This window comes from Castor canadensis, chromosome 10, assembly GCF_047511655.1.
Source record: "Castor canadensis chromosome 10, mCasCan1.hap1v2, whole genome shotgun sequence".
Taxonomy (NCBI): Eukaryota; Metazoa; Chordata; class Mammalia; order Rodentia; family Castoridae; genus Castor; species Castor canadensis.
In genome coordinates, this window is record NC_133395.1 from 88519044 (window position 1) to 88546225 (window position 27182).

Genomic DNA, 27182 nt, shown 5'->3' on the forward strand with positions numbered 1-27182 from the left:
TGGCGCCCAGTCGCCTGTGCCACCCTCCGGGTCTCAAAGCACTCCTCAGTCAGCTCAAGGACCGGGGCCACCTGGCCTTCGGGGTCACATGGGCTTGGGCACGACGGAAGGGACCGCTTGCCCCCGTGGAACAGACATTCTCCCCGTGGACAACCTCAGGTGCCGGGACCCTCTGCTCCGCCTTGGAAAACCCACCTTCTGCAATGTATGCCCAACGCAATCAGGCCGAGCAGATTGACCCCCTCGGCCCGGCCCCAGTGTGTGATGGGGCTCTGTGCGTGAGGGCTTGCTCTTCCCCACCTACACCAGGCACGGCATCTAACACACACACACACACACACACACACACACACCACGCAGAGACACCCAGACCACGCACGCACGCACGGGGACGCACCCTCCTCTCCCCCACCCCACACACGAGCAGCCGAAGGACAAGAGGGTATGGCTGGGGCCTGAGCGGGAACAAGCGAAGCCTTGGTTTGCGGCCCCTCGGCCAACTGCATCAGGATTTTTGTCTGGGCTCGGAGGCCAGAGGATCTCTGCCATTTGCTAGCAGGGCCAGGGATGGCAGGAGGGTGGGTACGGGGCTCAGCCAGGGCCAGTTCTGCTGGCACGATCCTGTAGCACGTGGCCGCGTAGCACGGGGCCGGGTCTGAAGGAGGCCAAGCAGGGGCACAAGACCCAGCAGCGGCACAGGGAAGAGGCCCAGGGCACCCAGGAGCAGACGAGACCCGGGAGTCGTGCGTGCTTGGCGTGGCCGCGGGCCCCGTGACGCCCGAGGACTCGAGTGCTCAGCCCCGTGTAGTGGCCGCGAAGGCCTGCCTGGGAGAAACGCCCCGGGAGGCCGGCAGGAACCCGGGATCGGAAGGGATGTGGAGGGGCCCCGGGTCGGAGGAGATGGCTTTGGCTGTGTTTGGTTTTGTTTCTTCTTCCCAAGATCCCGGGTGTGAAAGGGGCCAGAGGTGAAGTCCTGGGCTGGAAAGCCTCACGATTCAGCCCCGCAGCCCCAGGCCCTGAGTGTGGAGGAGGGCGGAGCGGGTCGGCGAAGGGCGCGGCTGCCGTTTTCCTGATGGGCTGGAGGGGCAGTGGCGCTTTCCGGACGAAGAGGACCGGAAGGGTCCCCGAGACCTCCGCTGGGAGCCACGCACCCACCCAAGGATACGGCTCCAGGAGGCGACGGAGGAGGGCGGCTGCTTGCCCTGGCCCGAGCTGTGCGTCCCCCGCCTTGGCCACAGCAGTGGACATTCCCAGAAGAACAAGCGCCCGAGAGCACTGAGAAATTTTCCCCCGAGAAAACTTGACCCTCGTCCTGGCAGCAGGACACCTCGGGAAGAAAGCCACCCAGCGGCCACCTGGGCGAGACCGGCTGCCCGAGCAGGCGCGCGGGGCCTCTGGCCGCTGGCCCCGGGCTGCCAGCCCCCACCCGGACTCCCAGCCGTGCCAGGAGAGCAGCGTGGAGACGCACGCCGGGGCCCTCGGCAGGCTCTTGGGGCTCCCGGAGGCGGCGGCTAGCGTCTACGGCCATACCACCCTGAACGCGCCCGATCTCGTCTGATCTCGGAAGCTAAGCAGGGTCGGGCCTGGTTAGTACTTGGATGGGAGACCGCCTGGGAATACCGGGTGCTGTAGGCTTTTGCTCCTCCCTCCCTCGCTGCTCCTTTTGTCTTCGGGGACTTCGCCACCACCCCCCCCACCACCACCACCACCCCCAGCACCACCACCACCACCACCACCACAACGACCCACCGTGACCACGACCCCGACCCCGTCCGGGCCACCCGCCAGACCCACGCACACCGAATCCTCACAGCTACGTCCCCGAATCCTCTCCCCTCCCCACACTCTCCTGGGGCGCGCGCCCGCGACACGGGTCACCAGCGAGGTTGGTCCCAGGCCACGTTGGGGACCGCTCCCCAACTGCCCTCCAGGCGGGCGGGGAGGGACGTGCGGAAGCCATGAGAAAGTGGGTCCTGCACCCCAGCGGGCCCCACAGCGGGACGCGCCACACCTGGGCTCGCCACAAGGTGGTGCACTGGGTCCAGGGCAAGACGCCAGGGGACAGAGAAGCAGGGAGCCTCAGTCGGGTGCTGCTCCACGTCGCGCTCCGTCGCTCAACCCAAGACAGGGCAGCCAGCGCGCGACCTCTACGTGGGATCCCGCCTCCCACGGCAGAGCCTGCGGTCACAGGGACAGAGGGCGCAGGCCGCCAGAGCTCCGGATGCCAGCGGCAGCTCCCCGTCCCGCTCAAAGGGAGGGAGGGCCGCCGCTGGCGCCCAGTCGCCTGTGCCACCCTCCGGGTCTCAAAGCACTCCTCAGTCAGCTCAAGGACCGGGGCCACCTGGCCTTCGGGGTCACATGGGCTTGGGCACGACGGAAGGGACCGCTTGCCCCCGTGGAACAGACATTCTCCCCGTGGACAACCTCAGGTGCCGGGACCCTCTGCTCCGCCTTGGAAAACCCACCTTCTGCAATGTATGCCCAACGCAATCAGGCCGAGCAGATTGACCCCCTCGGCCCGGCCCCAGTGTGTGATGGGGCTCTGTGCGTGAGGGCTTGCTCTTCCCCACCTACACCAGGCACGGCATCTAACACACACACACACACACACACACACACACACCACGCAGAGACACCCAGACCACGCACGCACGCACGGGGACGCACCCTCCTCTCCCCCACCCCACACACGAGCAGCCGAAGGACAAGAGGGTATGGCTGGGGCCTGAGCGGGAACAAGCGAAGCCTTGGTTTGCGGCCCCTCGGCCAACTGCATCAGGATTTTTGTCTGGGCTCGGAGGCCAGAGGATCTCTGCCATTTGCTAGCAGGGCCAGGGATGGCAGGAGGGTGGGTACGGGGCTCAGCCAGGGCCAGTTCTGCTGGCACGATCCTGTAGCACGTGGCCGCGTAGCACGGGGCCGGGTCTGAAGGAGGCCAAGCAGGGGCACAAGACCCAGCAGCGGCACAGGGAAGAGGCCCAGGGCACCCAGGAGCAGACGAGACCCGGGAGTCGTGCGTGCTTGGCGTGGCCGCGGGCCCCGTGACGCCCGAGGACTCGAGTGCTCAGCCCCGTGTAGTGGCCGCGAAGGCCTGCCTGGGAGAAACGCCCCGGGAGGCCGGCAGGAACCCGGGATCGGAAGGGATGTGGAGGGGCCCCGGGTCGGAGGAGATGGCTTTGGCTGTGTTTGGTTTTGTTTCTTCTTCCCAAGATCCCGGGTGTGAAAGGGGCCAGAGGTGAAGTCCTGGGCTGGAAAGCCTCACGATTCAGCCCCGCAGCCCCAGGCCCTGAGTGTGGAGGAGGGCGGAGCGGGTCGGCGAAGGGCGCGGCTGCCGTTTTCCTGATGGGCTGGAGGGGCAGTGGCGCTTTCCGGACGAAGAGGACCGGAAGGGTCCCCGAGACCTCCGCTGGGAGCCACGCACCCACCCAAGGATACGGCTCCAGGAGGCGACGGAGGAGGGCGGCTGCTTGCCCTGGCCCGAGCTGTGCGTCCCCCGCCTTGGCCACAGCAGTGGACATTCCCAGAAGAACAAGCGCCCGAGAGCACTGAGAAATTTTCCCCCGAGAAAACTTGACCCTCGTCCTGGCAGCAGGACACCTCGGGAAGAAAGCCACCCAGCGGCCACCTGGGCGAGACCGGCTGCCCGAGCAGGCGCGCGGGGCCTCTGGCCGCTGGCCCCGGGCTGCCAGCCCCCACCCGGACTCCCAGCCGTGCCAGGAGAGCAGCGTGGAGACGCACGCCGGGGCCCTCGGCAGGCTCTTGGGGCTCCCGGAGGCGGCGGCTAGCGTCTACGGCCATACCACCCTGAACGCGCCCGATCTCGTCTGATCTCGGAAGCTAAGCAGGGTCGGGCCTGGTTAGTACTTGGATGGGAGACCGCCTGGGAATACCGGGTGCTGTAGGCTTTTGCTCCTCCCTCCCTCGCTGCTCCTTTTGTCTTCGGGGACTTCGCCACCACCCCCCCCACCACCACCACCACCCCCAGCACCACCACCACCACCACCACCACAACGACCCACCGTGACCACGACCCCGACCCCGTCCGGGCCACCCGCCAGACCCACGCACACCGAATCCTCACAGCTACGTCCCCGAATCCTCTCCCCTCCCCACACTCTCCTGGGGCGCGCGCCCGCGACACGGGTCACCAGCGAGGTTGGTCCCAGGCCACGTTGGGGACCGCTCCCCAACTGCCCTCCAGGCGGGCGGGGAGGGACGTGCGGAAGCCATGAGAAAGTGGGTCCTGCACCCCAGCGGGCCCCACAGCGGGACGCGCCACACCTGGGCTCGCCACAAGGTGGTGCACTGGGTCCAGGGCAAGACGCCAGGGGACAGAGAAGCAGGGAGCCTCAGTCGGGTGCTGCTCCACGTCGCGCTCCGTCGCTCAACCCAAGACAGGGCAGCCAGCGCGCGACCTCTACGTGGGATCCCGCCTCCCACGGCAGAGCCTGCGGTCACAGGGACAGAGGGCGCAGGCCGCCAGAGCTCCGGATGCCAGCGGCAGCTCCCCGTCCCGCTCAAAGGGAGGGAGGGCCGCCGCTGGCGCCCAGTCGCCTGTGCCACCCTCCGGGTCTCAAAGCACTCCTCAGTCAGCTCAAGGACCGGGGCCACCTGGCCTTCGGGGTCACATGGGCTTGGGCACGACGGAAGGGACCGCTTGCCCCCGTGGAACAGACATTCTCCCCGTGGACAACCTCAGGTGCCGGGACCCTCTGCTCCGCCTTGGAAAACCCACCTTCTGCAATGTATGCCCAACGCAATCAGGCCGAGCAGATTGACCCCCTCGGCCCGGCCCCAGTGTGTGATGGGGCTCTGTGCGTGAGGGCTTGCTCTTCCCCACCTACACCAGGCACGGCATCTAACACACACACACACACACACACACACCACGCAGAGACACCCAGACCACGCACGCACGCACGGGGACGCACCCTCCTCTCCCCCACCCCACACACGAGCAGCCGAAGGACAAGAGGGTATGGCTGGGGCCTGAGCGGGAACAAGCGAAGCCTTGGTTTGCGGCCCCTCGGCCAACTGCATCAGGATTTTTGTCTGGGCTCGGAGGCCAGAGGATCTCTGCCATTTGCTAGCAGGGCCAGGGATGGCAGGAGGGTGGGTACGGGGCTCAGCCAGGGCCAGTTCTGCTGGCACGATCCTGTAGCACGTGTCCGCGTAGCACGGGGCCGGGTCTGAAGGAGGCCAAGCAGGGGCACAAGACCCAGCAGCGGCACAGGGAAGAGGCCCAGGGCACCCAGGAGCAGACGAGACCCGGGAGTCGTGCGTGCTTGGCGTGGCCGCGGGCCCCGTGACGCCCGAGGACTCGAGTGCTCAGCCCCGTGTAGTGGCCGCGAAGGCCTGCCTGGGAGAAACGCCCCGGGAGGCCGGCAGGAACCCGGGATCGGAAGGGATGTGGAGGGGCCCCGGGTCGGAGGAGATGGCTTTGGCTGTGTTTGGTTTTGTTTCTTCTTCCCAAGATCCCGGGTGTGAAAGGGGCCAGAGGTGAAGTCCTGGGCTGGAAAGCCTCACGATTCAGCCCCGCAGCCCCAGGCCCTGAGTGTGGAGGAGGGCGGAGCGGGTCGGCGAAGGGCGCGGCTGCCGTTTTCCTGATGGGCTGGAGGGGCAGTGGCGCTTTCCGGACGAAGAGGACCGGAAGGGTCCCCGAGACCTCCGCTGGGAGCCACGCACCCACCCAAGGATACGGCTCCAGGAGGCGACGGAGGAGGGCGGCTGCTTGCCCTGGCCCGAGCTGTGCGTCCCCCGCCTTGGCCACAGCAGTGGACATTCCCAGAAGAACAAGCGCCCGAGAGCACTGAGAAATTTTCCCCCGAGAAAACTTGACCCTCGTCCTGGCAGCAGGACACCTCGGGAAGAAAGCCACCCAGCGGCCACCTGGGCGAGACCGGCTGCCCGAGCAGGCGCGCGGGGCCTCTGGCCGCTGGCCCCGGGCTGCCAGCCCCCACCCGGACTCCCAGCCGTGCCAGGAGAGCAGCGTGGAGACGCACGCCGGGGCCCTCGGCAGGCTCTTGGGGCTCCCGGAGGCGGCGGCTAGCGTCTACGGCCATACCACCCTGAACGCGCCCGATCTCGTCTGATCTCGGAAGCTAAGCAGGGTCGGGCCTGGTTAGTACTTGGATGGGAGACCGCCTGGGAATACCGGGTGCTGTAGGCTTTTGCTCCTCCCTCCCTCGCTGCTCCTTTTGTCTTCGGGGACCTCGCCACCACCCCCCCCCACCACCACCACCCCCAGCACCACCACCACCACCACAACAACGACCCACCGTGACCACGACCCCGACCCCGTCCGGGCCACCCGCCAGACCCACGCACACCGAATCCTCACAGCTACGTCCCCGAATCCTCTCCCCTCCCCACACTCTCCTGGGGCGCGCGCCCGCGACACGGGTCACCAGCGAGGTTGGTCCCAGGCCACGTTGGGGACCGCTCCCCAACTGCCCTCCAGGCGGGCGGGGAGGGACGTGCGGAAGCCATGAGAAAGTGGGTCCTGCACCCCAGCGGGCCCCACAGCGGGACGCGCCACACCTGGGCTCGCCACAAGGTGGTGCACTGGGTCCAGGGCAAGACGCCAGGGGACAGAGAAGCAGGGAGCCTCAGTCGGGTGCTGCTCCACGTCGCGCTCCGTCGCTCAACCCAAGACAGGGCAGCCAGCGCGCGACCTCTACGTGGGATCCCGCCTCCCACGGCAGAGCCTGCGGTCACAGGGACAGAGGGCGCAGGCCGCCAGAGCTCCGGATGCCAGCGGCAGCTCCCCGTCCCGCTCAAAGGGAGGGAGGGCCGCCGCTGGCGCCCAGTCGCCTGTGCCACCCTCCGGGTCTCAAAGCACTCCTCAGTCAGCTCAAGGACCGGGGCCACCTGGCCTTCGGGGTCACATGGGCTTGGGCACGACGGAAGGGACCGCTTGCCCCCGTGGAACAGACATTCTCCCCGTGGACAACCTCAGGTGCCGGGACCCTCTGCTCCGCCTTGGAAAACCCACCTTCTGCAATGTATGCCCAACGCAATCAGGCCGAGCAGATTGACCCCCTCGGCCCGGCCCCAGTGTGTGATGGGGCTCTGTGCGTGAGGGCTTGCTCTTCCCCACCTACACCAGGCACGGCATCTAACACACACACACACACACACACACACCACGCAGAGACACCCAGACCACGCACGCACGCACGGGGACGCACCCTCCTCTCCCCCACCCCACACACGAGCAGCCGAAGGACAAGAGGGTATGGCTGGGGCCTGAGCGGGAACAAGCGAAGCCTTGGTTTGCGGCCCCTCGGCCAACTGCATCAGGATTTTTGTCTGGGCTCGGAGGCCAGAGGATCTCTGCCATTTGCTAGCAGGGCCAGGGATGGCAGGAGGGTGGGTACGGGGCTCAGCCAGGGCCAGTTCTGCTGGCACGATCCTGTAGCACGTGGCCGCGTAGCACGGGGCCGGGTCTGAAGGAGGCCAAGCAGGGGCACAAGACCCAGCAGCGGCACAGGGAAGAGGCCCAGGGCACCCAGGAGCAGACGAGACCCGGGAGTCGTGCGTGCTTGGCGTGGCCGCGGGCCCCGTGACGCCCGAGGACTCGAGTGCTCAGCCCCGTGTAGTGGCCGCGAAGGCCTGCCTGGGAGAAACGCCCCGGGAGGCCGGCAGGAACCCGGGATCGGAAGGGATGTGGAGGGGCCCCGGGTCGGAGGAGATGGCTTTGGCTGTGTTTTGTTTTGTTTCTTCTTCCCAAGATCCCGGGTGTGAAAGGGGCCAGAGGTGAAGTCCTGGGCTGGAAAGCCTCACGATTCAGCCCCGCAGCCCCAGGCCCTGAGTGTGGAGGAGGGCGGAGCGGGTCGGCGAAGGGCGCGGCTGCCGTTTTCCTGATGGGCTGGAGGGGCAGTGGCGCTTTCCGGACGAAGAGGACCGGAAGGGTCCCCGAGACCTCCGCTGGGAGCCACGCACCCACCCAAGGATACGGCTCCAGGAGGCGACGGAGGAGGGCGGCTGCTTGCCCTGGCCCGAGCTGTGCGTCCCCCGCCTTGGCCACAGCAGTGGACATTCCCAGAAGAACAAGCGCCCGAGAGCACTGAGAAATTTTCCCCCGAGAAAACTTGACCCTCGTCCTGGCAGCAGGACACCTCGGGAAGAAAGCCACCCAGCGGCCACCTGGGCGAGACCGGCTGCCCGAGCAGGCGCGCGGGGCCTCTGGCCGCTGGCCCCGGGCTGCCAGCCCCCACCCGGACTCCCAGCCGTGCCAGGAGAGCAGCGTGGAGACGCACGCCGGGGCCCTCGGCAGGCTCTTGGGGCTCCCGGAGGCGGCGGCTAGCGTCTACGGCCATACCACCCTGAACGCGCCCGATCTCGTCTGATCTCGGAAGCTAAGCAGGGTCGGGCCTGGTTAGTACTTGGATGGGAGACCGCCTGGGAATACCGGGTGCTGTAGGCTTTTGCTCCTCCCTCCCTCGCTGCTCCTTTTGTCTTCGGGGACTTCGCCACCACCCCCCCCCACCACCACCACCCCCAGCACCACCACCACCACCACCACAACGACCCACCGTGACCACGACCCCGACCCCGTCCGGGCCACCCGCCAGACCCACGCACACCGAATCCTCACAGCTACGTCCCCGAATCCTCTCCCCTCCCCACACTCTCCTGGGGCGCGCGCCCGCGACACGGGTCACCAGCGAGGTTGGTCCCAGGCCACGTTGGGGACCGCTCCCCAACTGCCCTCCAGGCGGGCGGGGAGGGACGTGCGGAAGCCATGAGAAAGTGGGTCCTGCACCCCAGCGGGCCCCACAGCGGGACGCGCCACACCTGGGCTCGCCACAAGGTGGTGCACTGGGTCCAGGGCAAGACGCCAGGGGACAGAGAAGCAGGGAGCCTCAGTCGGGTGCTGCTCCACGTCGCCCTCCGTCGCTCAACCCAAGACAGGGCAGCCAGCGCGCGACCTCTACGTGGGATCCCGCCTCCCACGGCAGAGCCTGCGGTCACAGGGACAGAGGGCGCAGGCCGCCAGAGCTCCGGATGCCAGCGGCAGCTCCCCGTCCCGCTCAAAGGGAGGGAGGGCCGCCGCTGGCGCCCAGTCGCCTGTGCCACCCTCCGGGTCTCAAAGCACTCCTCAGTCAGCTCAAGGACCGGGGCCACCTGGCCTTCGGGGTCACATGGGCTTGGGCACGACGGAAGGGACCGCTTGCCCCCGTGGAACAGACATTCTCCCCGTGGACAACCTCAGGTGCCGGGACCCTCTGCTCCGCCTTGGAAAACCCACCTTCTGCAATGTATGCCCAACGCAATCAGGCCGAGAAGATTGACCCCCTCGGCCCGGCCCCAGTGTGTGATGGGGCTCTGTGCGTGAGGGCTTGCTCTTCCCCACCTACACCAGGCACGGCATCTAACACACACACACACACACACACACACCACGCAGAGACACCCAGACCACGCACGCACGCACGGGGACGCACCCTCCTCTCCCCCACCCCACACACGAGCAGCCGAAGGACAAGAGGGTATGGCTGGGGCCTGAGCGGGAACAAGCGAAGCCTTGGTTTGCGGCCCCTCGGCCAACTGCATCAGGATTTTTGTCTGGGCTCGGAGGCCAGAGGATCTCTGCCATTTGCTAGCAGGGCCAGGGATGGCAGGAGGGTGGGTACGGGGCTCAGCCAGGGCCAGTTCTGCTGGCACGATCCTGTAGCACGTGTCCGCGTAGCACGGGGCCGGGTCTGAAGGAGGCCAAGCAGGGGCACAAGACCCAGCAGCGGCACAGGGAAGAGGCCCAGGGCACCCAGGAGCAGACGAGACCCGGGAGTCGTGCGTGCTTGGCGTGGCCGCGGGCCCCGTGACGCCCGAGGACTCGAGTGCTCAGCCCCGTGTAGTGGCCGCGAAGGCCTGCCTGGGAGAAACGCCCCGGGAGGCCGGCAGGAACCCGGGATCGGAAGGGATGTGGAGGGGCCCCGGGTCGGAGGAGATGGCTTTGGCTGTGTTTGGTTTTGTTTCTTCTTCCCAAGATCCCGGGTGTGAAAGGGGCCAGAGGTGAAGTCCTGGGCTGGAAAGCCTCACGATTCAGCCCCGCAGCCCCAGGCCCTGAGTGTGGAGGAGGGCGGAGCGGGTCGGCGAAGGGCGCGGCTGCCGTTTTCCTGATGGGCTGGAGGGGCAGTGGCGCTTTCCGGACGAAGAGGACCGGAAGGGTCCCCGAGACCTCCGCTGGGAGCCACGCACCCACCCAAGGATACGGCTCCAGGAGGCGACGGAGGAGGGCGGCTGCTTGCCCTGGCCCGAGCTGTGCGTCCCCCGCCTTGGCCACAGCAGTGGACATTCCCAGAAGAACAAGCGCCCGAGAGCACTGAGAAATTTTCCCCCGAGAAAACTTGACCCTCGTCCTGGCAGCAGGACACCTCGGGAAGAAAGCCACCCAGCGGCCACCTGGGCGAGACCGGCTGCCCGAGCAGGCGCGCGGGGCCTCTGGCCGCTGGCCCCGGGCTGCCAGCCCCCACCCGGACTCCCAGCCGTGCCAGGAGAGCAGCGTGGAGACGCACGCCGGGGCCCTCGGCAGGCTCTTGGGGCTCCCGGAGGCGGCGGCTAGCGTCTACGGCCATACCACCCTGAACGCGCCCGATCTCGTCTGATCTCGGAAGCTAAGCAGGGTCGGGCCTGGTTAGTACTTGGATGGGAGACCGCCTGGGAATACCGGGTGCTGTAGGCTTTTGCTCCTCCCTCCCTCGCTGCTCCTTTTGTCTTCGGGGACCTCGCCACCACCCCCCCCCACCACCACCACCCCCAGCACCACCACCACCACCACAACAACGACCCACCGTGACCACGACCCCGACCCCGTCCGGGCCACCCGCCAGACCCACGCACACCGAATCCTCACAGCTACGTCCCCGAATCCTCTCCCCTCCCCACACTCTCCTGGGGCGCGCGCCCGCGACACGGGTCACCAGCGAGGTTGGTCCCAGGCCACGTTGGGGACCGCTCCCCAACTGCCCTCCAGGCGGGCGGGGAGGGACGTGCGGAAGCCATGAGAAAGTGGGTCCTGCACCCCAGCGGGCCCCACAGCGGGACGCGCCACACCTGGGCTCGCCACAAGGTGGTGCACTGGGTCCAGGGCAAGACGCCAGGGGACAGAGAAGCAGGGAGCCTCAGTCGGGTGCTGCTCCACGTCGCGCTCCGTCGCTCAACCCAAGACAGGGCAGCCAGCGCGCGACCTCTACGTGGGATCCCGCCTCCCACGGCAGAGCCTGCGGTCACAGGGACAGAGGGCGCAGGCCGCCAGAGCTCCGGATGCCAGCGGCAGCTCCCCGTCCCGCTCAAAGGGAGGGAGGGCCGCCGCTGGCGCCCAGTCGCCTGTGCCACCCTCCGGGTCTCAAAGCACTCCTCAGTCAGCTCAAGGACCGGGGCCACCTGGCCTTCGGGGTCACATGGGCTTGGGCACGACGGAAGGGACCGCTTGCCCCCGTGGAACAGACATTCTCCCCGTGGACAACCTCAGGTGCCGGGACCCTCTGCTCCGCCTTGGAAAACCCACCTTCTGCAATGTATGCCCAACGCAATCAGGCCGAGCAGATTGACCCCCTCGGCCCGGCCCCAGTGTGTGATGGGGCTCTGTGCGTGAGGGCTTGCTCTTCCCCACCTACACCAGGCACGGCATCTAACACACACACACACACACACACACACCACGCAGAGACACCCAGACCACGCACGCACGCACGGGGACGCACCCTCCTCTCCCCCACCCCACACACGAGCAGCCGAAGGACAAGAGGGTATGGCTGGGGCCTGAGCGGGAACAAGCGAAGCCTTGGTTTGCGGCCCCTCGGCCAACTGCATCAGGATTTTTGTCTGGGCTCGGAGGCCAGAGGATCTCTGCCATTTGCTAGCAGGGCCAGGGATGGCAGGAGGGTGGGTACGGGGCTCAGCCAGGGCCAGTTCTGCTGGCACGATCCTGTAGCACGTGGCCGCGTAGCACGGGGCCGGGTCTGAAGGAGGCCAAGCAGGGGCACAAGACCCAGCAGCGGCACAGGGAAGAGGCCCAGGGCACCCAGGAGCAGACGAGACCCGGGAGTCGTGCGTGCTTGGCGTGGCCGCGGGCCCCGTGACGCCCGAGGACTCGAGTGCTCAGCCCCGTGTAGTGGCCGCGAAGGCCTGCCTGGGAGAAACGCCCCGGGAGGCCGGCAGGAACCCGGGATCGGAAGGGATGTGGAGGGGCCCCGGGTCGGAGGAGATGGCTTTGGCTGTGTTTTGTTTTGTTTCTTCTTCCCAAGATCCCGGGTGTGAAAGGGGCCAGAGGTGAAGTCCTGGGCTGGAAAGCCTCACGATTCAGCCCCGCAGCCCCAGGCCCTGAGTGTGGAGGAGGGCGGAGCGGGTCGGCGAAGGGCGCGGCTGCCGTTTTCCTGATGGGCTGGAGGGGCAGTGGCGCTTTCCGGACGAAGAGGACCGGAAGGGTCCCCGAGACCTCCGCTGGGAGCCACGCACCCACCCAAGGATACGGCTCCAGGAGGCGACGGAGGAGGGCGGCTGCTTGCCCTGGCCCGAGCTGTGCGTCCCCCGCCTTGGCCACAGCAGTGGACATTCCCAGAAGAACAAGCGCCCGAGAGCACTGAGAAATTTTCCCCCGAGAAAACTTGACCCTCGTCCTGGCAGCAGGACACCTCGGGAAGAAAGCCACCCAGCGGCCACCTGGGCGAGACCGGCTGCCCGAGCAGGCGCGCGGGGCCTCTGGCCGCTGGCCCCGGGCTGCCAGCCCCCACCCGGACTCCCAGCCGTGCCAGGAGAGCAGCGTGGAGACGCACGCCGGGGCCCTCGGCAGGCTCTTGGGGCTCCCGGAGGCGGCGGCTAGCGTCTACGGCCATACCACCCTGAACGCGCCCGATCTCGTCTGATCTCGGAAGCTAAGCAGGGTCGGGCCTGGTTAGTACTTGGATGGGAGACCGCCTGGGAATACCGGGTGCTGTAGGCTTTTGCTCCTCCCTCCCTCGCTGCTCCTTTTGTCTTCGGGGACTTCGCCACCACCCCCCCCACCACCACCACCACCCCCAGCACCACCACCACCACCACCACAACGACCCACCGTGACCACGACCCCGACCCCGTCCGGGCCACCCGCCAGACCCACGCACACCGAATCCTCACAGCTACGTCCCCGAATCCTCTCCCCTCCCCACACTCTCCTGGGGCGCGCGCCCGCGACACGGGTCACCAGCGAGGTTGGTCCCAGGCCACGTTGGGGACCGCTCCCCAACTGCCCTCCAGGCGGGCGGGGAGGGACGTGCGGAAGCCATGAGAAAGTGGGTCCTGCACCCCAGCGGGCCCCACAGCGGGACGCGCCACACCTGGGCTCGCCACAAGGTGGTGCACTGGGTCCAGGGCAAGACGCCAGGGGACAGAGAAGCAGGGAGCCTCAGTCGGGTGCTGCTCCACGTCGCGCTCCGTCGCTCAACCCAAGACAGGGCAGCCAGCGCGCGACCTCTACGTGGGATCCCGCCTCCCACGGCAGAGCCTGCGGTCACAGGGACAGAGGGCGCAGGCCGCCAGAGCTCCGGATGCCAGCGGCAGCTCCCCGTCCCGCTCAAAGGGAGGGAGGGCCGCCGCTGGCGCCCAGTCGCCTGTGCCACCCTCCGGGTCTCAAAGCACTCCTCAGTCAGCTCAAGGACCGGGGCCACCTGGCCTTCGGGGTCACATGCGCTTGGGCACGACGGAAGGGACCGCTTGCCCCCGTGGAACAGACATTCTCCCCGTGGACAACCTCAGGTGCCGGGACCCTCTGCTCCGCCTTGGAAAACCCACCTTCTGCAATGTATGCCCAACGCAATCAGGCCGAGCAGATTTACCCCCTCGGCCCGGCCCCAGTGTGTGATGGGGCTCTGTGCGTGAGGGCTTGCTCTTCCCCACCTACACCAGGCACGGCATCTAACACACACACACACACACACACACACACACACACCACACAGAGACACCCAGACCACGCACGCACGCACGGGGACGCACCCTCCTCTCCCCCACCCCACACACGAGCAGCCGAAGGACAAGAGGGTATGGCTGGGGCCTGAGCGGGAACAAGCGAAGCCTTGGTTTGCGGCCCCTCGGCCATCTGCATCAGGATTTTTGTCTGGGCTCGGAGGCCAGAGGATCTCTGCCATTTGCTAGCAGGGCCAGGGATGGCAGGAGGGTGGGTACGGGGCTCAGCGAGGGCCAGTTCTGCTGCCACGATCCTGTAGCACGTGGCCGCGTAGCACGGGGCCGGGTCTGATGGAGGCCAAGCAGGGGCACAAGACCCAGCAGCGGCACAGGGAAGAGGCCCAGGGCACCCAGGAGCAGACGAGACCCGGGAGTCGTGCGTGCTTGGCGTGGCCGCGGGCCCCGTGACGCCCGAGGACTCGAGTGCTCAGCCCCGTGTAGTGGCCGCGAAGGCCTGCCTGGGAGAAACGCCCCGGGAGGCCGGCAGGAACCCGGGATCGGAAGGGATGTGGAGGGGCCCCGGGTCGGAGGAGATGGCTTTGGCTGTGTTTGGTTCTGTTTCTTCTTCCCAAGATCCCAGGTGTGAAAGGGGCCAGAGGTGAAGTCCTGGGCTGGAAAGCCTCACGATTCAGCCCCGCAGCCCCAGGCCCTGAGTGTGGAGGAGGGCGGAGCGGGTCGGCGAAGGGCGCGGCTGCCGTTTTCCTGATTTGCTGGAGGGGCAGTGTCGCTTTCCGGACGAAGAGGACCGGAAGGGTCCCCGAGACCTCCGCTGGGAGCCACGCACCCACCCAAGGATACGGCTCCAGGAGGCGACGGAGGAGGGCGGCTGCTTGCCCTGGCCCGAGCTGTGCGTCCCCCGCCTTGGCCACAGCAGTGAACATTCCCAGAAGAACAAGCGCCCGAGAGCACTGAGAAATTTTCCCCCGAGAAAACTTGACCCTCGTCCTGGCAGCAGGACACCTCTGGAAGAAAGCCACCCAGCGGCCACCTGGGCGAGACCGGCTGCCCGAGCAGGCGCGCGGGGCCTCTGGCCGCTGGCCCCGGGCTGCCAGCCCCCACCCGGACTCCCAGCCGTGCCAGGAGAGCAGCGTGGAGACGCACGCCGGGGCCCTCGGCAGGCTCTTGGGGCTCCCGGAGGCGGCGGCTAGTGTCTACGGCCATACCACCCTGAACGCGCCCGATCTCGTCTGATCTCGGAAGCTAAGCAGGGTCGGGCCTGGTTAGTACTTGGATGGGAGAACGCCTGGGAATACCGGGTGCTGTAGGCTTTTGCTCCTCCCTCCCTCGCTGCTCCTTTTCTCTTCGGGGACTTCGCCACCACCCCCCCCCACCACCACCACCATCAGCACCACCACCACCACCACCACCACAACGACCCACCGTGACCACGACCCCGACCCCGTCCGGACCACCCTCCAGACCCACGCACACCGAATCCTCACAGCTACGGACCCCGAATCCTCTCCCCTCCCCACACTCTCCTGGGGCGCGCGCCCGCGACCCGGGTCACCAGCGAGGTTGGTCCCAGGCCACGTTGGGGACCGCTCCCCAACTGCCCTCCAGGCGGGCGGGGAGGGACGTGCGGAAGCCATGAGAAAGTGGGTCCTGCACCCCAGCGGGCCCCACAGCGGGACGTGCCACACCTGGGCTCGCCACAAGGTGGTGCACTGGGTCCAGGGCAAGACGCCAGGGGACAGAGAAGCAGGGAGCCTCAGTCGGGTGCTGCTCCACGTCGCGCTCGGTCGCTCAACCCAAGACAGGGCAGCCAGCGTGCGACCTCTACGTGGGATCCCGCCTCCCACGGATAGCCTGCGGTCACAGGGACAGAGGGCGCAGGCCGCCAGAGCTCCGGATGCCAGCGGCAGCTCCCCGTCCCGCTCAAAGGGAGGGAGGGCCGCCGCTGGCGCCCAGTCGCCTGTGCCACCCTCCGGGTCTCAAAGCACTCCTCAGTCAGCTCAAGGACCGGGGCCACCTGGCCTTCGGGGTCACATGGGCTTGGGCACGACGGAAGGGACCGCTTGCCCCCGTGGAACAGACATTCTCCCCGTGGACAACCTCAGGTGCCGGGACCCTCTGCTCCGCCTTGGAAAACCCACCTTCTGCAATGTATGCCCAACGCAATCAGGCCGAGCAGATTGACCCCCTCGGCCCGGCCCCAGTGTGTGATGGGGCTCTGTGCGTGAGGGCTTGCTCTTCCCCACCTACACCAGGCACGGCATCTAACACACACACACACACACACACACACACACCACACAGAGACACCCAGACCACGCACGCACGCACGGGGACGCACCCTCCTCTCCCCCACCCCACACACGAGCAGCCGAAGGACAAGAGGGTATGGCTGGGGCCTGAGCGGGAACAAGCGAAGCCTTGGTTTGCGGCCCCTCGGCCATCTGCATCAGGATTTTTGTCTGGGCTCGGAGGCCAGAGGATCTCTGCCATTTGCTAGCAGGGCCAGGGATGGCAGGAGGGTGGGTACGGGGCTCAGCCAGGGAGAGTTCTGCTGGCACGATCCTGTAGCACGTGGCCGCGTAGCACGGGGCCGGGTCTGATGGAGGCCAAGCAGGGGCACAAGACCCAGCAGCGGCACAGGGAAGAGGCCCAGGGCACCCAGGAGCAGACGAGACCCGGGAGTCGTGCGTGCTTGGCGTGGCCGCGGGCCCCGTGACGCCCGAGGACTCGAGTGCTCAGCCCCGTGTAGTGGCCGCGAAGGCCTGCCTGGGAGAAACGCCCCGGGAGGCCGGCAGGAACCTGGGATCGGAAGGGATGTGGAGGGGCCCCGGGTCGGAGGAGATGGCTTTGGCTGTGTTTGGTTTTGTTTCTTCTTCCCAAGATCCCGGGTGTGAAAGGGGCCAGAGGTGAAGTCCTGGGCTGGAAAGCCTCACGATTCAGCCCCGCAGCCCCAGGCCCTGAGTGTGGAGGAGGGCGGAGCGGGTCGGCGAAGGGCGCGGCTGCCGTTTTCCTGATGGGCTGGAGGGGCAGTGGCGCTTTCCGGACGAAGAGGACCGGAAGGGTCCCCGAGACCTCCGCTGGGAGCCACGCACCCACCCAAGGATACGGCTCCAGGAGGCGACGGAGGAGGGCGGCTGCTTGCCCTGGCCCGAGCTGTGCGTCCCCCGCCTTGGCCACAGCAGTGAACATTCCCAGAAGAACAAGCGCCCGAGAGCACTGAGAAATTTTCCCCCGAGAAAACTTGACCCTCGTCCTGGCAGCAGGACACCTCGGGAAGAAAGCCACCCAGCGGCCACCTGGGCGAGACCGGCTGCCCGAGCAGGCGCGCGGGGCCTCTGGCCGCTGGCCCCGGGCTGCCAGCCCCAACCCGGACTCCCAGCCGTGCCAGGAGAGCAGCGTGGAGACGCACGCCGGGGCCCTCGGCAGGCTCTTGGGGCTCCCGGAGGCGGCGGCTAGCGTCTACGGCCATACCACCCTGAACGCGCCCGATCTCGTCTGATCTCGGAAGCTAAGCAGGGTCGGGCCTGGTTAGTACTTGGATGGGAGACCGCCTGGGAATACCGGGTGCTGTAGGCTTTTGCTCCTCCCTCCCTCGCTGCTCCTTTTGTCTTCGGGGACTTCGCCACCACAACCCCCACCACCACCACCCCCAGCACCACCACCACCACCACCACCACAACGACCCACCGTGACCACGACCCCGACCCCGTCCGGGCCACCCGCCAGACCCACGCACACCGAATCCTCACAGCTACGTCCCCGAATCCTCTCCCCTCCCCACACTCTCCTGGGGCGCGCGCCCGCGACACGGGTCACCAGCGAGGTTGGTCCCAGGCCACGTTGGGGACCGCTCCCCAACTGCCCTCCAGGCGGGCGGGGAGGGACGTGCGGAAGCCATGAGAAAGTGGGTCCTGCACCCCAGCGGGCCCCACAGCGGGACGCGCCACACCTGGGCTCGCCAGAAGGTGGTGCACTGGGTCCAGGGCAAGACGCCAGGGGACAGAGAAGCAGGGAGCCTCAGTCGGGTGCTGCTCCACGTCGCGCTCCGTCGCTCAACCCAAGACAGGGCAGCCAGCGCGCGACCTCTACGTGGGATCCCGCCTCCCACGGCAGAGCCTGCGGTCACAGGGACAGAGGGCGCAGGCCGCCAGAGCTCCGGATGCCAGCGGCAGCTCCCCGTCCCGCTCAAAGGGAGGGAGGGCCGCCGCTGGCGCCCAGTCGCCTGTGCCACCCTCCGGGTCTCAAAGCACTCCTCAGTCAGCTCAAGGACCGGGGCCACCTGGCCTTCGGGGTCACATGGGCTTGGGCACGACGGAAGGGACCGCTTGCCCCCGTGCAACAGACATTCTCCCCGTGGACAACCTCAGGTGCCGGGACCCTCTGCTCCGCCTTGGAAAACCCACCTTCTGCAATGTATGCCCAACGCAATCAGGCCGAGCAGATTGACCCCCTCGGCCCGGCCCCAGTGTGTGATGGGGCTCTGTGCGTGAGGGCTTGCTCTTCCCCACCTACACCAGGCACGGCATCTAACACACACACACACACACACACACACACACACCACGCAGAGACACCCAGACCACGCACGCACGCACGGGGACGCACCCTCCTCTCCCCCACCCCACACACGAGCAGCCGAAGGACAAGAGGGTATGGCTGGGGCCTGAGCGGGAACAAGCGAAGCCTTGGTTTGCGGCCCCTCGGCCAACTGCATCAGGATTTTTGTCTGGGCTCGGAGGCCAGAGGATCTCTGCCATTTGCTAGCAGGGCCAGGGATGGCAGGAGGGTGGGTACGGGGCTCAGCCAGGGCCAGTTCTGCTGGCACGATCCTGTAGCACGTGGCCGCGTAGCACGGGGCCGGGTCTGAAGGAGGCCAAGCAGGGGCACAAGACCCAGCAGCGGCACAGGGAAGAGGCCCAGGGCACCCAGGAGCAGACGAGACCCGGGAGTCGTGCGTGCTTGGCGTGGCCGCGGGCCCCGTGACGCCCGAGGACTCAAGTGCTCAGCCCCGTGTAGTGGCCGCGAAGGCCTGCCTGGGAGAAACGCCCCAGGAGGCCGGCAGGAACCCGGGATCGGAAGGGATGTGGAGGGGCCCCGGGTCGGAGGAGATGGCTTTGGCTGTGTTTGGTTTTGTTTCTTCTTCCCAAGATCCCGGGTGTGAAAGGGGCCAGAGGTGAAGTCCTGGGCTGGAAAGCCTCACGATTCAGCCCCGCAGCCCCAGGCCCTGAGTGTGGAGGAGGGCGGAGCGGGTCGGCGAAGGGCGCGGCTGCCGTTTTCCTGATGGGCTGGAGGGGCAGTGGCGCTTTCCGGACGAAGAGGACCGGAAGGGTCCCCGAGACCTCCGCTGGGAGCCACGCACCCACCCAAGGATACGGCTCCAGGAGGCGACGGAGGAGGGCGGCTGCTTGCCCTGGCCCGAGCTGTGCGTCCCCCGCCTTGGCCACAGCAGTGGACATTCCCAGAAGAACAAGCGCCCGAGAGCACTGAGAAATTTTCCCCCGAGAAAACTTGACCCTCGTCCTGGCAGCAGGACACCTCGGGAAGAAAGCCACCCAGCGGCCACCTGGGCGAGACCGGCTGCCCGAGCAGGCGCGCGGGGCCTCTGGCCGCTGGCCCCGGGCTGCCAGCCCCCACCCGGACTCCCAGCCGTGCCAGGAGAGCAGCGTGGAGACGCACGCCGGGGCCCTCGGCAGGCTCTTGGGGCTCCCGGAGGCGGCGGCTAGCGTCTACGGCCATACCACCCTGAACGCGCCCGATCTCGTCTGATCTCGGAAGCTAAGCAGGGTCGGGCCTGGTTAGTACTTGGATGGGAGACCGCCTGGGAATACCGGGTGCTGTAGGCTTTTGCTCCTCCCTCCCTCGCTGCTCCTTTTGTCTTCGGGGACTTCGCCACCACCCCCCCCACCACCACCACCACCCCCAGCACCACCACCACCACCACCACCACAACGACCCACCGTGACCACGACCCCGACCCCGTCCGGGCCACCCGCCAGACCCACGCACACCGAATCCTCACAGCTACGTCCCCGAATCCTCTCCCCTCCCCACACTCTCCTGGGGCGCGCGCCCGCGACACGGGTCACCAGCGAGGTTGGTCCCAGGCCACGTTGGGGACCGCTCCCCAACTGCCCTCCAGGCGGGCGGGGAGGGACGTGCGGAAGCCATGAGAAAGTGGGTCCTGCACCCCAGCGGGCCCCACAGCGGGACGCGCCACACCTGGGCTCGCCACAAGGTGGTGCACTGGGTCCAGGGCAAGACGCCAGGGGACAGAGAAGCAGGGAGCCTCAGTCGGGTGCTGCTCCACGTCGCGCTCCGTCGCTCAACCCAAGACAGGGCAGCCAGCGCGCGACCTCTACGTGGGATCCCGCCTCCCACGGCAGAGCCTGCGGTCACAGGGACAGAGGGCGCAGGCCGCCAGAGCTCCGGATGCCAGCGGCAGCTCCCCGTCCCGCTCAAAGGGAGGGAGGGCCGCCGCTGGCGCCCAGTCGCCTGTGCCACCCTCCGGGTCTCAAAGCACTTCTCAGTCAGCTCAAGGACCGGGGCCACCTGGCCTTCGGGGTCACATGGGCTTGGGCACGACGGAAGGGACCGCTTGCCCCCGTGGAACAGACATTCTCCCCGTGGACAACCTCAGGTGCCGGGACCCTCTGCTCCGCCTTGGAAAACCCACCTTCTGCAATGTATGCCCAACGCAATCAGGCCGAGCAGATTGACCCCCTCGGCCCGGCCCCAGTGTGTGATGGGGCTCTGTGCGTGAGGGCTTGCTCTTCCCCACCTACACCAGGCACGGCATCTAACACACACACACACACACACACACACACACACCACGCAGAGACACCCAGACCACGCACGCACGCACGGGGACGCACCCTCCTCTCCCCCACCCCACACACGAGCAGCCGAAGGACAAGAGGGTATGGCTGGGGCCTGAGCGGGAACAAGCGAAGCCTTGGTTTGCGGCCCCTCGGCCAACTGCATCAGGATTTTTGTCTGGGCTCGGAGGCCAGAGGATCTCTGCCATTTGCTAGCAGGGCCAGGGATGGCAGGAGGGTGGGTACGGGGCTCAGCCAGGGCCAGTTCTGCTGGCACGATCCTGTAGCACGTGGCCGCGTAGCACGGGGCCGGGTCTGAAGGAGGCCAAGCAGGGGCACAAGACCCAGCAGCGGCACAGGGAAGAGGCCCAGGGCACCCAGGAGCAGACGAGACCCGGGAGTCGTGCGTGCTTGGCGTGGCCGCGGGCCCCGTGACGCCCGAGGACTCGAGTGCTCAGCCCCGTGTAGTGGCCGCGAAGGCCTGCCTGGGAGAAACGCCCCGGGAGGCCGGCAGGAACCCGGGATCGGAAGGGATGTGGAGGGGCCCCGGGTCGGAGGAGATGGCTTTGGCTGTGTTTGGTTTTGTTTCTTCTTCCCAAGATCCCGGGTGTGAAAGGGGCCAGAGGTGAAGTCCTGGGCTGGAAAGCCTCACGATTCAGCCCCGCAGCCCCAGGCCCTGAGTGTGGAGGAGGGCGGAGCAGGTCGGCGAAGGGCGCGGCTGCCGTTTTCCTGATGGGCTGGAGGGGCAGTGTCGCTTTCCGGACGAAGAGGACCGGAAGGGTCCCCGAGACCTCCGCTGGGAGCCACGCACCCACCCAAGGATACGGCTCCAGGAGGTGACGGAGGAGGGCGGCTGCTTGCCCTGGCCCGAGCTGTGCGTCCCCCGCCTTGGCCACAGCAGTGGACATTCCCAGAAGAACAAGCGCCCGAGAGCACTGAGAAATTTTCCCCCGAGAAATCTTGACCCTCGTCCTGGCAGCAGGACACCTCGGGAAGAAAGCCACCCAGCGGCCACCTGGGCGAGACCGGCTGCCCGAGCAGGCGCGCGGGGCCTCTGGCCGCTGGCCCCGGGCTGCCAGCCCCCACCCGGACTCCCAGCCGTGCCAGGAGAGCAGCGTGGAGACGCACGCCGGGGCCCTCGGCAGGCTCTTGGGGCTCCCGGAGGCGGCGGCTAGCGTCTACGGCCATACCACCCTGAACGCGCCCGATCTCGTCTGATCTCGGAAGCTAAGCAGGGTCGGGCCTGGTTAGTACTTGGATGGGAGACCGCCTGGGAATACCGGGTGCTGTAGGCTTTTGCTCCTCCCTCCCTCGCTGCTCCTTTTGTCTTCGGGGACTTCGCCACCACCCCCCCCCCACCACCACCACCCCCAGCACCACCACCACCACCACCACAACGACCCACCGTGACCACGACCCCGACCCCGTCCGGGCCACCCGCCAGACCCACGCACACCGAATCCTCACAGCTACGTCCCCGAATCCTCTCCCCTCCCCACACTCTCCTGGGGCGCGCGCCCGCGACACGGGTCACCAGCGAGGTTGGTCCCAGGCCACGTTGGGGACCGCTCCCCAACTGCCCTCCAGGCGGGCGGGGAGGGACGTGCGGAAGCCATGAGAAAGTGGGTCCTGCACCCCAGCGGGCCCCACAGCGGGACGCGCCACACCTGGGCTCGCCACAAGGTGGTGCACTGGGTCCAGGGCAAGACGCCAGGGGACAGAGAAGCAGGGAGCCTCAGTCGGGTGCTGCTCCACGTCGCCCTCCGTCGCTCAACCCAAGACAGGGCAGCCAGCGCGCGACCTCTACGTGGGATCCCGCCTCCCACGGCAGAGCCTGCGGTCACAGGGACAGAGGGCGCAGGCCGCCAGAGCTCCGGATGCCAGCGGCAGCTCCCCGTCCCGCTCAAAGGGAGGGAGGGCCGCCGCTGGCGCCCAGTCGCCTGTGCCACCCTCTGGGTCTCAAAGCACTCCTCAGTCAGCTCAAGGACCGGGGCCACCTGGCCTTCGGGGTCACATGGGCTTGGGCACGACGGAAGGGACCGCTTGCCCCCGTGGAACAGACATTCTCCCCGTGGACAACCTCAGGTGCCGGGACCCTCTGCTCCGCCTTGGAAAACCCACCTTCTGCAATGTATGCCCAACGCAATCAGGCCGAGCAGATTGACCCCCTCGGCCCGGCCCCAGTGTGTGATGGGGCTCTGGGCGTGAGGGCTTGCTCTTCCCCACCTACACCAGGCACGGCATCTAACACACACACACACACACACACACACCACGCAGAGACACCCAGACCACGCACGCACGCACGGGGACGCACCCTCCTCTCCCCCACCCCACACACGAGCAGCCGAAGGACAAGAGGGTATGGCTGGGGCCTGAGCGGGAACAAGCGAAGCCTTGGTTTGCGGCCCCTCGGCCAACTGCATCAGGATTTTTGTCTGGGCTCGGAGGCCAGAGGATCTCTGCCATTTGCTAGCAGGGCCAGGGATGGCAGGAGGGTGGGTACGGGGCTCAGCCAGGGCCAGTTCTGCTGGCACGATCCTGTAGCACGTGGCCGCGTAGCACGGGGCCGGGTCTGAAGGAGGCCAAGCAGGGGCACAAGACCCAGCAGCGGCACAGGGAAGAGGCCCAGGGCACCCAGGAGCAGACGAGACCCGGGAGTCGTGCGTGCTTGGCGTGGCCGCGGGCCCCGTGACGCCCGAGGACTCGAGTGCTCAGCCCCGTGTAGTGGCCGCGAAGGCCTGCCTGGGAGAAACGCCCCGGGAGGCCGGCAGGAACCCGGGATCGGAAGGGATGTGGAGGGGCCCCGGGTCGGAGGAGATGGCTTTGGCTGTGTTTGGTTTTGTTTCTTCTTCCCAAGATCCCGGGTGTGAAAGGGGCCAGAGGTGAAGTCCTGGGCTGGAAAGCCTCACGATTCAGCCCCGCAGCCCCAGGCCCTGAGTGTGGAGGAGGGCGGAGCGGGTCGGCGAAGGGCGCGGCTGCCGTTTTCCTGATGGGCTGGAGGGGCAGTGGCGCTTTCCGGACGAAGAGGACCGGAAGGGTCCCCGAGACCTCCGCTGGGAGCCACGCACCCACCCAAGGATACGGCTCCAGGAGGCGACGGAGGAGGGCGGCTGCTTGCCCTGGCCCGAGCTGTGCGTCCCCCGCCTTGGCCACAGCAGTGGACATTCCCAGAAGAACAAGCGCCCGAGAGCACTGAGAAATTTTCCCCCGAGAAAACTTGACCCTCGTCCTGGCAGCAGGACACCTCGGGAAGAAAGCCACCCAGCGGCCACCTGGGCGAGACCGGCTGCCCGAGCAGGCGCGCGGGGCCTCTGGCCGCTGGCCCCGGGCTGCCAGCCCCCACCCGGACTCCCAGCCGTGCCAGGAGAGCAGCGTGGAGACGCACGCCGGGGCCCTCGGCAGGCTCTTGGGGCTCCCGGAGGCGGCGGCTAGCGTCTACGGCCATACCACCCTGAACGCGCCCGATCTCGTCTGATCTCGGAAGCTAAGCAGGGTCGGGCCTGGTTAGTACTTGGATGGGAGACCGCCTGGGAATACCGGGTGCTGTAGGCTTTTGCTCCTCCCTCCCTCGCTGCTCCTTTTGTCTTCGGGGACTTCGCCACCACCCCCCCCACAACCACCACCACCCCCAGCACCACCACCACCACCACCACCACAACGACCCACCGTGACCACGACCCCGACCCCGTCCGGGCCACCCGCCAGACCCACGCACACCGAATCCTCACAGCTACGTCCCCGAATCCTCTCCCCTCCCCACACTCTCCTGGGGCGCGCGCCCGCGACACGGGTCACCAGCGAGGTTGGTCCCAGGCCACGTTGGGGACCGCTCCCCAACTGCCCTCCAGGCGGGCGGGGAGGGACGTGCGGAAGCCATGAGAAAGTGGGTCCTGCACCCCAGCGGGCCCCACAGCGGGACGCGCCACACCTGGGCTCGCCACAAGGTGGTGCACTGGGTCCAGGGCAAGACGCCAGGGGACAGAGAAGCAGGGAGCCTCAGTCGGGTGCTGCTCCACGTCGCGCTCCGTCGCTCAACCCAAGACAGGGCAGCCAGCGCGCGACCTCTACGTGGGATCCCGCCTCCCACGGCAGAGCCTGCGGTCACAGGGACAGAGGGCGCAGGCCGCCAGAGCTCCGGATGCCAGCGGCAGCTCCCCGTCCCGCTCAAAGGGAGGGAGGGCCGCCGCTGGCGCCCAGTCGCCTGTGCCACCCTCCGGGTCTCAAAGCACTCCTCAGTCAGCTCAAGGACCGGGGCCACCTGGCCTTCGGGGTCACATGGGCTTGGGCACGACGGAAGGGACCGCTTGCCCCCGTGGAACAGACATTCTCCCCGTGGACAACCTCAGGTGCCGGGACCCTCTGCTCCGCCTTGGAAAACCCACCTTCTGCAATGTATGCCCAACGCAATCAGGCCGAGCAGATTTACCCCCTCGGCCCGGCCCCAGTGTGTGATGGGGCTCTGTGCGTGAGGGCTTGCTCTTCCCCACCTACACCAGGCACGGCATCTAACACACACACACACACACACACACACACACACACACACCACACAGAGACACCCAGACCACGCACGCACGCACGGGGACGCACCCTCCTCTCCCCCACCCCACACACGAGCAGCCGAAGGACAAGAGGGTATGGCTGGGGCCTGAGCGGGAACAAGCGAAGCCTTGGTTTGCGGCCCCTCGGCCATCTGCATCAGGATTTTTGTCTGGGCTCGGAGGCCAGAGGATCTCTGCCATTTGCTAGCAGGGCCAGGGATGGCAGGAGGGTGGGTACGGGGCTCAGCGAGGGCCAGTTCTGCTGGCACGATCCTGTAGCACGTGGCCGCGTAGCACGGGGCCGGGTCTGATGGAGGCCAAGCAGGGGCACAAGACCCAGCAGCGGCACAGGGAAGAGGCCCAGGGCACCCAGGAGCAGACGAGACCCGGGAGTCGTGCGTGCTTGGCGTGGCCGCGGGCCCCGTGACGCCCGAGGACTCGAGTGCTCAGCCCCGTGTAGTGGCCGCGAAGGCCTGCCTGGGAGAAACGCCCCGGGAGGCCGGCAGGAACCCGGGATCGGAAGGGATGTGGAGGGGCCCCGGGTCGGAGGAGATGGCTTTGGCTGTGTTTGGTTTTGTTTCTTCTTCCCAAGATCCCAGGTGTGAAAGGGGCCAGAGGTGAAGTCCTGGGCTGGAAAGCCTCACGATTCAGCCCCGCAGCCCCAGGCCCTGAGTGTGGAGGAGGGCGGAGCGGGTCGGCGAAGGGCGCGGCTGCCGTTTTCCTGATTTGCTGGAGGGGCAGTGTCGCTTTCCGGACGAAGAGGACCGGAAGGGTCCCCGAGACCTCCGCTGGGAGCCACGCACCCACCCAAGGATACGGCTCCAGGAGGCTACGGAGGAGGGCGGCTGCTTGCCCTGGCCCGAGCTGTGCGTCCCCCGCCTTGGCCACAGCAGTGAACATTCCCAGAAGAACAAGCGCCCGAGAGCACTGAGAAATTTTCCCCCGAGAAAACTTGACCCTCGTCCTGGCAGCAGGACACCTCTGGAAGAAAGCCACCCAGCGGCCACCTGGGCGAGACCGGCTGCCCGAGCAGGCGCGCGGGGCCTCTGGCCGCTGGCCCCGGGCTGCCAGCCCCCACCCGGACTCCCAGCCGTGCCAGGAGAGCAGCGTGGAGACGCACGCCGGGGCCCTCGGCAGGCTCTTGGGGCTCCCGGAGGCGGCGGCTAGCGTCTACGGCCATACCACCCTGAACGCGCCCGATCTCGTCTGATCTCGGAAGCTAAGCAGGGTCGGGCCTGGTTAGTACTTGGATGGGAGAACGCCTGGGAGTACCGGGTGCTGTAGGCTTTTGCTCCTCCCTCCCTCGCTGCTCCTTTTCTCTTCGGGGACTTCGCCACCACCCCCCCCCACCACCACCACCATCAGCACCACCACCACCACCACCACCACAACGACCCACCGTGACCACGACCCCGACCCCGTCCGGACCACCCTCCAGACCCACGCACACCGAATCCTCACAGCTACGTCCCCGAATCCTCTCCCCTCCCCACACTCTCCTGGGGCGCGCGCCCGCGACCCGGGTCACCAGCGAGGTTGGTCCCAGGCCACGTTGGGGACCGCTCCCCAACTGCCCTCCAGGCGGGCGGGGAGGGACGTGCGGAAGCCATGAGAAAGTGGGTCCTGCACCCCAGCGGGCCCCACAGCGGGACGTGCCACACCTGGGCTCGCCACAAGGTTGTGCACTGGGTCCAGGGCAAGACGCCAGGGGACAGAGAAGCAGGGAGCCTCAGTCGGGTGCTGCTCCACGTCGCGCTCGGTCGCTCAACCCAAGACAGGGCAGCCAGCGTGCGACCTCTACGTGGGATCCCGCCTCCCACGGATAGCCTGCGGTCACAGGGACAGAGGGCGCAGGCCGCCAGAGCTCCGGATGATAGCGGCAGCTCCCCGTCCCGCTCAAAGGGAGGGAGGGCCG

At 67.6% G+C, this 27182-nt stretch overlaps 12 non-coding genes across 12 annotated transcripts; all 12 read left to right on the plus strand.

Moving 5' to 3' along the window:
* The first annotated feature begins 1516 nt into the window (after positions 1-1516).
* LOC141411959 (5S ribosomal RNA) lies at positions 1517-1635 on the plus strand. Its single transcript, XR_012436799.1, has one exon. It is a non-coding gene; the product is annotated as a 5S ribosomal RNA (ribosomal RNA).
* A 2151-nt stretch (positions 1636-3786) lies between these two features.
* Positions 3787-3905, plus strand: LOC141411960 (5S ribosomal RNA). Its single transcript, XR_012436800.1, has one exon. It is a non-coding gene; the product is annotated as a 5S ribosomal RNA (ribosomal RNA).
* A 2145-nt stretch (positions 3906-6050) lies between these two features.
* On the plus strand, positions 6051-6169 carry LOC141411961 (5S ribosomal RNA). Its single transcript, XR_012436801.1, has one exon. It is a non-coding gene; the product is annotated as a 5S ribosomal RNA (ribosomal RNA).
* Positions 6170-8309: 2140 nt separating this feature from the next.
* Positions 8310-8428, plus strand: LOC141411962 (5S ribosomal RNA). The gene has a single exon (XR_012436802.1). It is a non-coding gene; the product is annotated as a 5S ribosomal RNA (ribosomal RNA).
* Positions 8429-10568: 2140 nt separating this feature from the next.
* LOC141411963 (5S ribosomal RNA) lies at positions 10569-10687 on the plus strand. The gene has a single exon (XR_012436803.1). It is a non-coding gene; the product is annotated as a 5S ribosomal RNA (ribosomal RNA).
* A 2140-nt stretch (positions 10688-12827) lies between these two features.
* On the plus strand, positions 12828-12946 carry LOC141411964 (5S ribosomal RNA). Its single transcript, XR_012436804.1, has one exon. It is a non-coding gene; the product is annotated as a 5S ribosomal RNA (ribosomal RNA).
* Positions 12947-15096: 2150 nt separating this feature from the next.
* Positions 15097-15215, plus strand: LOC141412825 (5S ribosomal RNA). Its single transcript, XR_012437667.1, has one exon. It is a non-coding gene; the product is annotated as a 5S ribosomal RNA (ribosomal RNA).
* A 2147-nt stretch (positions 15216-17362) lies between these two features.
* LOC141411965 (5S ribosomal RNA) lies at positions 17363-17481 on the plus strand. The gene has a single exon (XR_012436805.1). It is a non-coding gene; the product is annotated as a 5S ribosomal RNA (ribosomal RNA).
* Positions 17482-19629: 2148 nt separating this feature from the next.
* On the plus strand, positions 19630-19748 carry LOC141411966 (5S ribosomal RNA). Its single transcript, XR_012436806.1, has one exon. It is a non-coding gene; the product is annotated as a 5S ribosomal RNA (ribosomal RNA).
* A 2151-nt stretch (positions 19749-21899) lies between these two features.
* LOC141411968 (5S ribosomal RNA) lies at positions 21900-22018 on the plus strand. Its single transcript, XR_012436808.1, has one exon. It is a non-coding gene; the product is annotated as a 5S ribosomal RNA (ribosomal RNA).
* Positions 22019-24159: 2141 nt separating this feature from the next.
* LOC141411969 (5S ribosomal RNA) lies at positions 24160-24278 on the plus strand. Its single transcript, XR_012436809.1, has one exon. It is a non-coding gene; the product is annotated as a 5S ribosomal RNA (ribosomal RNA).
* Positions 24279-26435: 2157 nt separating this feature from the next.
* On the plus strand, positions 26436-26554 carry LOC141412898 (5S ribosomal RNA). Its single transcript, XR_012437740.1, has one exon. It is a non-coding gene; the product is annotated as a 5S ribosomal RNA (ribosomal RNA).
* The last annotated feature ends 628 nt before the right edge of the window (positions 26555-27182 follow it).